The sequence below is a fragment of the Varanus komodoensis genome, unplaced genomic scaffold (genome assembly GCF_004798865.1).
Source record: "Varanus komodoensis strain SLA01 unplaced genomic scaffold, ASM479886v1 scaffold9, whole genome shotgun sequence".
NCBI lineage: Eukaryota > Metazoa > Chordata > Lepidosauria > Squamata > Varanidae > Varanus > Varanus komodoensis.
In genome coordinates, this window is record NW_025336598.1 from 2,563,712 (window position 1) to 2,575,679 (window position 11,968).

Below are 11,968 nucleotides of genomic sequence, written 5' to 3' on the forward strand. Positions count from 1 at the left end.
TGTCATCAGTTCTATACATGAAACAACAACCATTTTACTCATTAAGGCCAAGTACTACAGAAAGAGGATGCAAAACTTCCTTTTCATACTGCCTCAGCTTAATGGAATGCATTTCCACAATGCTATACTGCCTTCCCATCTCCTGTGTTATATGCAGGTATTGGAGAAAAGCATGCCATGTTGCAGACAACACAGGAAGATATTACACCTTTCACACCGGCACACAACCCAGTGGTGGTTATAATGCTTGGTCTAAATTAAAACAGGAATAAACAAATTGCTGCAAGAAGCATGAGGTGGCTGCTGCTACTGCTGAAAATGACCACTCACTGCCATGGTCCTGGTATCATGATAATACACGATTCCCTGATCCTGTTGGTAGGGACAGGAAAAGCATGACATGGGAACCACATGGAGTAAACTGTTGGCAGGGGTTCTCTCATGCCCGCTGGCCTCCATTTTTGAGGCCTCGTGGAGAACAGGTGAAGTTCCAGAGGACTGGAGGTTGGCATCAGTGGTCCCAATTTTCAAAAAGGGTAGTAGAAGGGACATGGGGAATTACAGACCAGTTAGCCTTACGTCCATTGTAGGAAAAACAATGGAAAGGCTCATAACAGAGAGAAATCTAGTGATGCTAGATAGGGAAGGGAGGCTGACAGCCACACAACACGGCTTCTGCAAAAACAGGTCCTGCCAGACAAACCTTGTGGAATTCTACAACAAGGTTTCGAGGTGGCTAGATGGAGGGGATGCAGTGGATGTGGTTTACCTGGATTTCAGCAAGGCCTTTGACCAAGTGCCCCATGATATCCTGGTGGAGAAACAGAAGGTTTGGGATACACCAAAGCACTGTCTGGTGGATTAGGGCATGGTTGACTGACCGAAAGCAGAGGGTAACCATTAGTGGGAAATCATCGGGATGGCAGCCAGTGACAAACAGAGTCCCCCAGGGCTCTGTCCTGGGGCCGATCCTGTTTAAACTTTTTATTAATGACATGGAAGAAGGGGTGAACAGCCTGCTGACCAAATTCGCAGACGATACTAAAATGAGCAGTGGCCACAACTGAGGAGCAGGTACTCCAGATCCCAAAGGATCTGGACAGACTATGGAAGTGGGCAGGAGACAACAGGATGGTGTGCAATGTGGATAAGCGCAAGGTCTTGCACTTGGGCCATAGGAATAGCTGTCATAAGTACAGGTTAGGTGACAAGTGGCTGGAGGGTGCTGGTTGACCGCAGGCTAAACATGAGTCAGCAGTGTGATGCGGCGGTCAAGAGGGCGAACGCCACCCTTGGTTGCATAGCCAGAAGTGTGGCTTCTAGATCGAGAGTGGTATTACTACCACTCTATACAACTCTGGTGTGCCCGCAACTGGAGTATTGTGCTCAGTTTTGGGCCCCTCATTACAGGAAGGATCTAGCCAGGTTAGAGTCAGTGCAGCATAGGGCCACAAGGTTGGTGGCCGGTTTGCAGGGGATGCTGTATGAGGCGAGACTGAGGGAACTGGGTCTCTTCAGCCTGGAGAAGAGGAGACTCAGAGGGGATATGTTGGCGACATACAGGTATGTGAGGGGGTGTCACATGGAGATGGGTAGAGACCAGTTCTCCCCTACAGAGGAAGGCAGGACGTGCTCCAACAGAGCAAAGCTCTGGTTCCAGGGAGCCAAGGTTCCATTTAGATGCTAGGAAGCACTTCCTGACAGGACCCTGAGGGTAAGGAATGGGCTTCCATGGAATGTGGTTGAGGCCCCATCAGTGAGGGTGTTCAAAGATAGGCTGGACATGCCCATGGTGGGCATGTCGTGAGTGGAGCTGGCTGGAGCTGGGGGTCAGACTAGATGGCCCAGGAGACCTCTTCTGACTCGCTTTGTTTCTATGTTTCTATGTACTGATGCTTTCTGGATATGTTGAACAGCAACAACCCATCATTTTCAGCTAGCTTGTCTACTGGAGGGCAGGTTGGGTATGGCTGTACAAGGTCATATTGCAGCGAGCGGAGAGGGACTTGACACGGGGCTGCCTTTATTTGCATCAGTCCTAGGTTCCTTGTACCCATTTAGTTCTTCTTTGAGATATTGAATTCCTCACTTGTGAATGATTGCGCCATGAGATAATTAAAATAAGTAGTATTTTCACCGGCCTCTCCAAGCCTAGTGCCCTCCAGATATTTTGCACTACAACCTCCAGCATTCTTAACCATTGATTATGTTTCTTTGGGCTGGTAAGAGTTGGAAGTGGAAAACATCTAGCGGTTGTGGAGAATCTGATTTAGACAGTCTTCCCAGTTAAACATTCTGTTCAGTCTCTGAAAATCATACCCTACAGCTGCTTCATTGTACTTTGTAATTCAATTAAAACAAATTTAGTTTGATCTTCTGAATGGCTTATTGCTCTTTTTAATGTTTTTGACATAATTACCTGCTGAAATTCTTGGTACAAATGATTATAGTTGGGAGGAATATCAAGTATCGCATAGATTCACAAGCTGCAATGAGAGGCTTCTTCAATTAACTATTCCTGGTAGATTCAATGCTACTCTCTCCTTAAAGACCTACAGGAAAAACAAGTGTGTGTTTTTCTCCCTCTCTGGACTGCTTGATTTGTTATTGTTGGGAAAATTTGGATAAATCCTGTCTGAAAAGCATTACTTCTGTGTGCGTTTTTCATTGTGGAATCAAATCCTGTACTCCTTCTCAAAACCAAGCTGTACTGTTTAAAATGGCATTCCCTGCTCCTTTCTTTCACCTTTAGCTGTAAGCTACAGTACACAGGCCATTTAGTCCAAATTTACATTGTATACCTTCACAATGATTAAATAATCATTGTTGGAATTCAGTTTTACAAGGAAGTATCTTCCTAGCCCAGGGCTTCATATGCCCTGGTCACTCAGAATGTTTAGAGTCTAGAAAAGAGTCTGAGCTTATCATGAAATAGTTTCTCAGTAGCTTGAATTTGCATGTCCAAGCAGACCTGGAGGTGGGTTCAAACTACTGAACTAAAGTGTCAATACACGGCAATTAGAAATATTGTAATCTCATTGTTACTGTATGATTGACTGACATTCCTTTATCTGTTCTGTATGTGATGACCTCAGAATCTTATTGTAATGTCTGCATTCTGTCATCAATTACCCTGTACCTGTGTACCTATAAAATACCCTCAATGGTATTGAAGCTTTGCAGCAGAGTTTACCTCTGCCTGCCCGGTAATGCATGCATTATCGTGAGTACCGCGGGAACCTTGGGTAATACAATAAAGCCTCAGATGGTCTGGACGCTTGATCTTTCCCACGAACCTGAGTTTTATTTCCTCTTCTCAAATTGAGATTTCAGGATTCTGTCATTGGCCAGCATATCCTGACCTCAACGTTAAATCTACTCTACTGGTGTTGAAATTCATTGGACGGAGTTCTATGACTGCAGGTTTGGGGGTAGCTTTCATCTGCTTCCCCGCTTCATACACCTGTCAGTGCTGGAAGAACAGAAGGGCTCATGACCAGTCCAGCTCTTCCACACTGGCAGAAAAGTGAGGCAGAAACCTGGAGTGGATGTGTGTGAGGGGAACCAGCTGCCTTGCACTCAGCTGCAAAACCCATGGGTAGCCAGTGTGGCCTGCCACTCAGTCACAGCCAAACAATGGGGAGGGAGGAAAAAAGAGAAGCACCCCTCCCATTGGTGAGCAACTTGATCAGCAAGGGGGTAGGTGCTTTTCCATATCAAAGCTGAGTACAGTGGTGAGAGAAAGAGGCACTCCCCCTCCAGCTCTTCCCCACCCTTGCCTGCTGTAGCTCCCATGAGTGCTGCACCAAACAAGGGTGGCACAATTGGGTGGGCTTGCTCTCTGCCCAAGCAAAGAAACTTTAGTTGATTAGTCAAATTAATTTTAAGCCAGCAGTCTAATGCAAAAAGCCATTCAATTACCAATACTGGCAAGACAGAAGAAAACATAGAAACTTCCACAGCAATGCCTGTAAAGATTTGCCATAGTTTTCCTCCCCAGGAGCAAGCGTCTTTTAATTTCTTGGTTGCAGTCCCCGTCTGCTGTGATCTTGGAGCCCAGGAAAATAAAATCTGTCACTGCATCCATTTCTTCCCCATCTATTTGCCAGGAAGTGAGAGGACCGGATGCCATGATCTTAGTTTTCTTAATGTTGAGTTTCAAGCCAACTTTTGCACTCTCTTCCTTCACCCACATCAAGAGGCTCTTTAGATCCTTTTCACTTTCTGCCATTAGAGTGGTATCATCTGCATATCTGAGGTTGTTGATATTTCTCCCAGCAATCTTAATTCCAACTGGTGATTCATCTAGCCCCGCCCTTCTCGTGATGTGCTCTGCATATAAGTTAAATAGGCAGGGCGACAGTATACAGCCTTGCAGAACTCCTTTCTCAATTTTGAACCAATCAGTGGTTCCGTGTCCAGTTCTCACTGTTGCTTCTTGACCCACATATAGGTTTCTCAAGAGACAAGATGGTCAGGCACTCCCATCTCTTTCAGAACTTGCCACAATTTGTTGTGATCCACACAATCAAAGGCTTTAGCATAGTCAATGAAGCAGATGTTTTTTCATAATGAATTGTATCACATCACTGCTAACCTCCTCCCTGTCTTCCTCAGTGGAATCCTCCTCAGCATGTGCCTTCTGCTTTTCACTCTGGAGTTGAGCAAGTTCTTCTGTTGTCAGATCCTCTATGTCTTCCCTGCACAAACACAACTGCGATCGTGGCCATCTCCCCACTCGGGATGGTGGTGGTGAGAGGGCTGCGATTGTGCTGGTTGAGGGTGGGGGGAGATGGCCAAGATTGCACTCATCTTTTCTGTAGGAGCGCACCCATGATCGTGCGTGTCTTCCCTGCACAAACGCAACTGCAATTGTGGCCAACTCCCCACTCGGGTGGAGGGTGGGGAGATGGCCACGATCTCGGTTGCCACCCAATGCGGGGTTCATGACCCAAGTCAAAATTTTCATGAAATTTTTGTTTGTGACCCAATTTGGCTTTGAACCAAGGCATTCGTGAGCTGAGGCACCACTGTATTTGCACAATAGGAAAGATGGCCCATGATTATCTCCTTTATGATCCTGTTTGTCCAAGCTTTTTGTTGTATCTCACGGTTTTGCAGATGAGACCAGAGACCAGTTGGTAAATTTAAAGAGGAGTTTATTACCTGCAGGGACCAACATTCTAGTAAGAATGTGGTACCTAACAGAGTTGGAACGATATTTTTATACCTTCACAGTCAGCTTTCGGCAAATGGGGAACAATACAATCAGTTTTTGACAAGAATGAGAACAATGGCGACAATGGGAAGTTACAAAATCACATAGCAGCAGTTAAGCAAGCGATATACAGAAGCAGATTTGGTTAGCAGTAAGTTTTATCTTTTAATTTACACCTTTTAGGCAATCTTTGCCCATTACGTCGTAGGTAAGCTCTTTCCATTTTCCGAGGGAAATTTTCTGAGACAGCTGCTAGACATTTTGAATGGGCTAGAGCTTAGGGGAGCTAAGCCTATCATGAATGCCCCGAGACAGCAGATTATTCTAATGTTTAGCCGTGTCATGCAGATCTGGAGCCTAGAGGAGTCATGCCTATCCTGAATGCCCTAAGAAAGCTGATAGATCTTTCCACTATGTCAGGAGCCTGGGGGGTCAGGCCTAACACTTTTACTTGACATATCTTACTTAGGACAAGTGGGCAGTTTAGAGTCAAGTGACTCTAGTTAAAATGACAGTGAGGCTGAGTTTCTCAGTTAACAGTGCAAAGCTGGAGAACAGAAGGGAAAGAAATGATCAGTGTAACTGGAGCAGGACATAGCTACTTACTCTAGAAATAAAAGAAGGAGGATATAAGGTGAATCTAATCATTATCGGCAGACCTTTTTTTTCCTTCCCTTATCACACTAGAACTCAGTGTGATGTTGAGGCATAATGGGCTTAGGTCAGATTAAAATAACTTCTATTTTACACAGTGGATAATTTATAGAATTCACTGCCATGAGATGCAGCTATACTTACTAGCTTTTTAACTCTTTGAAATATGTATAACCGGTACAACATAATATCTAGAAGCAGTATCCTTCAGAACACCATGTGTTAGAGACAAACAGTAGATGTAGCACCATTTTTATGTTGAGCTTGTGAAACATCCAGCCAGCCACTATGGAAACCCTGCTGGACTAATGAGTGAGTCCTTTAGTCAGATCCATCAAGACAGTTCTTATGTTGACCATATACTACCTATCCACATTAAGGTTTTGTTTTTACTGTTTTACTCCACCTTTTTTCTTCTTGTAAGGAATCCAAGCCAGCTTACATGATCTTCCACTTCTTTATTTATCTTCACAAAAACCCCATGAAGTAGTTTAGGCAGATAGTCAGTGACTGCCCCAAAGTCATTCAGTGAACTTCATGATTGAGTGAAGACTTGAACCCAACACATATAAGAGGTCACACTCTAGTCCTGATTTTCTTGACTGGGCAGGAGGATGGCGACTTGGAAATTGGGGGGTTAACACCTAGCCCTCAGTCAGGTCACTTCCTCTCAAGGTTTGAACAAATGGCCCCTTTCTCACCCTGCATGGGTGCTGGATCCATTAAGTTGGTCCACCCCTGGAGGCTGATGGATCCAGGTAGATTCCAGGCAGTTCTGTGGGTTTTGACTGGCATGGCAGCTGCTCCTGTTGATGCTCAGGTCATTCTATGGAATATGGAGATGGCCCAGGTGATTGACACGATCACTCCCAAGCAGCCTCTTCCCCTTCACAGAACTCAACTGGCTCCTTGGTATATACCAGAGCTGAGGGCAATGATGCAAGAAGAAAGATCACTAGAGCTCAGATGGAGGAAAACTCAAAACAAATCCAATTTAACATGGCTTAGTACTCATTAGTGACCCTATTCTGTGGCAGTTAAGGCAGTGAGCAAAATTGCTTCCAGCATCGTGTCCTCATCTTGTCTCCCAATGGAGCTTTTCTGAGTGGTTCAGGGCCCTTTACATCCTAGTCCCAAAGGAGATCTGACTGAACCTGCAGAGGCCCACTGTGAGGAATTTGCACAACACTTCGAGGATAAAATCACTCAGATCCATTGCCACTTGGACACCACAGTTATTCCAGTTCCATCTGTGGAGGCGTCTAATGCACTGTCTTGTTCCATTCAGCTGGATTAGTTTCAGCTTTTGTGGCCTGATGATGTGGACAGGGTTCTCAGGTCTGTCCAACCTAAGACCTGCTTACTTGATCCTTGTGCTTTTTGGTTGGTCGGAAAATCTATAGCGAGTATTTGATTCTGGGTCGGTCCAGGAGCTTGTTAATGTCTCTTTTAGAGAGGGGGTAGTACCCTCCACTTTAAAAACTGTGGTTATTGCACCACTCCTTAAGAAACCTGCCCTGGACCCAGCTAATGTGGAACAACTTTTGACCAGTTACCAGGACCTCCTTTTTTGGCAAGGTGATTGAGTAGGTTGTAGCTGAGAGCTCCAGGCAATCCTGGAGGAAACTGATTATTTAGAGCCATTTCACTCAGGCTTTAGGCCTGGTTTTGGAATGAAAACTGACTTGGTTGCCCTGTGGGATGACATTTGCCAGGAGAGAGATGGGGAGCACAACCATATTTATTCTCCTGGACCTCTCAGCAGCTTTTGATACCATCAACCATACTATCCTTCTGGAGAGGTTGGCCAGGTTGGGAATTGGGGGCACTAATTTGTGGTGGTTCCACTCCTATCTGGCCAACCGCTTCCAGATGGTGGTGTTGGGGGATTATTTCACTGGACCATGGCTTTTGCACCATGGAGTTCTACAGGGCTCTATTCTGTCTACCATGCTCTTCAAAATCTACATGAAACTTCTGAGGGAAGTCAGCAGGAGGTCTGAGCTGACGTGACATCAGTACGCTGATGACACTCAGCTCTTCCTCTCATTTTATTAATCTCCAGGTGAGGCAGTGACCATGCTGAATCGGCATCTGAGCCTGGTAATGGACTGGATGTGGGCCAATAAATTGAAGCTCAGTCCAAATAAAATGGAGGTACTGTTGGTGAGGAGTCTATCTGTTCAACTGGGGAGTTTTCAACCCATCCTGCATGGAGTTGCACTCCCCCTAAAGGATAAAGTTCATAGCCTCGGAGTCCTCCTGGATCCCTAGTTGTCACTTGTTGCCCAGGTCAACTTGGTTTCCAGGAACGCTTGCTTCAGCTGATTTATTGGCAAAGCCTTGCCATGGTTATCCATGCACTGGTAACCTCCCACTTGGATTACTGTAATGTGCTGTCCATGAGGTTGCCTTTGAAAAAGGTCTGACCCTTGCAACTTGTCCAAAGTCAGGCAGCACACCTGTCAGCCTTACGCAAGCTACACTGCAGAGTGCTCACAATGACATACAACGCTCTAAACTGTTTGGAGCCGGGTTATCCGAGGGAGGGCCTTTCTCCATATGTACCAGCTGATCCTCATTTGAAACACTTCTACAGATTCCTTGCCCTAGCAAAGTGAGTGGGGAGACTGGAAAGAGGAGAGCTTTCTCCAGTTTAGCAGCCCAACTCTGGAATTCGATTTCAATAGAGGTCTGGTTGGCACTTACGTTTCTGGTTTTTAAGATGCCAACTTAAGACTTTTTTGTTCTATTGTTATTTGAATAGATGAATTGTTGATTTTAAAAATGATGTTTTTAAGATTTTATACTATTAAATGCTGCTGCCATCATGTTAGATATTGCTATAAATTCAAACTGGTTTATGTCTTACTTGTTGGAACCTTACATAATATCTATTTTATTTGTTTTATTATTCATATTCTGTTTTATTTAATTTTGGTAGTTTACTTATGGATTTTTATTGTTATTGGACTTTTTGTAATTGTGAATTGTTGTATTGTATATTGTACTGTTTATTATATTGTATATGGATTTTATTATGATGCATGCTGCCCAGATGACAGAAAGAAAGAGGAGGAGATGATTTGGAACAAGGGGGATAAGAAAAGAGGGGGGGGGAGTTAGAGAAAGAAGGAAAGAAAGAAAAAAAAAGGGGGAAAGGAAGCCCCTTTTCGTCAAGAAGAAGGGAGGGCGTATAGCGTGCAAGAAAACCAGCACATAGACAAAATGGCCAAATACTGACTCAATGACTTCCTAATTGTTAATTGACAAGCTTGGCAGGACAAAATGAGCCTATTGTAGCTCACCAGGGAGGGCTGAAGGGGGAAAGAAGGGCAGTGCGGAGTAGGTGAGCGGAAAGATTGTACGAAAACTCCCAGTACCCTAGCCAATGAGGGGCAAGGAGGAGGGACAGAGCAACAGGGAAAGGGTTTAAATTTGGAAGACAACCATGTGCTCAGGAAGCCGGAGAAGGGACAGAAATCTAATGGCTTCCTTTATTGCAATAAAGTTTTGTGGGGGTTTTTTTTTTTTTTAGAATTCTCTGCATGCCTGGAGTATTTTTTTTCTTTTCTCTTCTTACGGAAAGAAAAGAGTGTTTCTAACACCAGAGAGTCTATGGCCAGTAGTGCAGCATATAAATTGAATAAATAAACAAATAAATAATCCAGATCTCCCAAGCACCATTCCAATATTCCAATAGCTGTGCCACACAGGCTCCCAGTTGTATCAGCCCCACAGAAAAAATGTATGGTTTATATCTGCAATATGACTAAATTGAACAACATCTGCATGAGTATTATTTTTATTTATTTCATTTCTGTACTGTTGAATATCCAAAGCTCTTTGTGTGATTCACCCCAATTTACAAAACACAAGTTTTTGAGTTACAAATTGTTTGTCTTCAATGGTAAGCTTTCAAGAATCAGGGAAATATCCCAGAATAGACATCCTCAAAGCACAGTCTGCAAACGGGAGATTTTGTATTTGAGACAGATAGGAAGTGGTGGAGTTCTCCCCAGAGCAAATCCTTCCACTTGACTTTACCATTTGCTGTGTTGCAAAATCTAACAGGTTTACACTGTGGTTTGAAAAAAGGCAGTGAGATCTCTTCAAAGCATACAAACTTAAAACTCAAGAGATATTAGGCAGTTCCTAAGGTCTAAAGTATTATGTGACATGGAGTTGCCTATAATTTTTCCTAGTCTTTTTGAAAATTAAAAGTGGCATGGGAAGCTGCAAGCAAAGCAGAGCAGGGCTGCATAGAAAGGAGGAGCTTGCCCTCTCTCTGCCTATACTCTTTCCTGTCAAAATTGCTCACTTCAAGCTGCTTCTCTTTGCAGAGGAAATGTTGCGGGGTGGGGGGGGGGCTGTATATTTTCCCTGCAAAGACATGAAAGGTTTAAGAGTGGCTGGAGGTTAAAAAGTTAAGCCCCATCTCTCCACCCTCCCTTTCACAACTCCTGACTGCAGCCAAAAGAAAAAATCTCCCAAAGCCGCCTGGCAGTCCCTATTAGCATATTCAGCCCTTAGGAGGAGGGAACTACGGTTGGTATGACCCCCAGTGCAAACTCTTTCGATAAACTGGGTGTTGCAAAATGCCTTCTGCCCTTTCTGGTTTCTTTCTCATTCTCAATGATTTGCAATGAATTTTAGCTTCTGGGAGAGTCAGAAAGGGTTATGTTAAAACATAATACAATGCTTTCTCTTATCACTCAATAAGTGTTGTGAAGGGCAAATGATTGTCATAGTCACTGCCTTGTGCCACAATATATTTGTTAGGCTTAAGGTGTCGTAAGTCTTTCCATTGTTCTTGATGCAACAGAGGAACATGACTGGAAATTAAAATATGCAAACTGTTTATGTTGGATCAGTCCAAGGGTGGCTGGCCAGTTGCCTCTGGAAGCTCCCAAGAAGGGCATAGAAGCTTTTCAGCTGTTACTTATCCCCAAGGGTACCCTGCCTCTGAGTATTATATTTCTATTTAGTTATTGTGGTGAACAGCCATTGCTACTTCTCTTTCAGGAATCTATCTAATCCTATAAAACCTGACCATGTTAGTTAGAGGCCATTTCCAGTTATTGTGGTTATGAGTTCCATATGCATTATACTACCTATTCTTTGATTTTCAATTCTGAATCTGCTGATAATCAGTTTCATTGGTTGATTTCATTCCAACTAGTGGTATTTTTAATGTTTTATTGAATTATTTTTGTAGTATATTGACAACAAAATTACTAAAAATTAAGAAATACAAATATACATGTATTTTCTTTAGCATAATTCATTTCTAGCATAGATGACTTTACAGCTCATAACAAGCATAATATGCAGTTATAGTATTATATTTGAATAATATTTTGTCCATTTCTTTTCTGTGTTTTACCAAGTTTTTCCAAAATAATTTTTGAGCAACTGGGGCTTTATGATCTGATAGCCCATTGTTTATAGATAAATGAAAACTGTATCTCAATGAATTCAGCATGCTTACAAGTCCCTTCCGATATTCTGCTGTGATAGGAAATAAAAAAATTACCTTTCCCACAGTGCAGTGTTTCTGTTTTATATGTCATGTAGCAATGGATTGTCCTTTCTCTTGTATAGTGTCACCCACTATACTTCCTTTCAGTCTTGATCTAGTCACATCATTAGTGACAGCAGGATTTGCATTTGTCCTTTCCTCTTCCTTAGTCCTTGACTGAATGCCTTCCAGTCTGGGAGTCTTATCTTCTGGCATTATCTCTTGTTTCCTTTGGGGTTATTTCATCATAAGTCAGTGTGGTGCAGTGGTTAAAAATGTGGGACTAGGACTCAGGCAATTTTTACAAATATACATGTATTTTCTTTAGCATAATTCAGTTCTAGCATAGATGACTTTACAATCTGGGTTCTAGTCCCACTCAGCCATGGAGCCAACTGGGTGACTTTGGGCCAGTCACAGACTCTCAGCCCAGCCTACTTCACAGGGTTGCTGTTCTTGTGGGAATAAGATTGAGAGCAGGAGGAACATGATGTAAGCCTTTAATTTTGTTATAAGAAAAAGCAGGATGTAAATCAAATATATATAAAAATAAAGTTAAAATAAGGTTTTCAAGG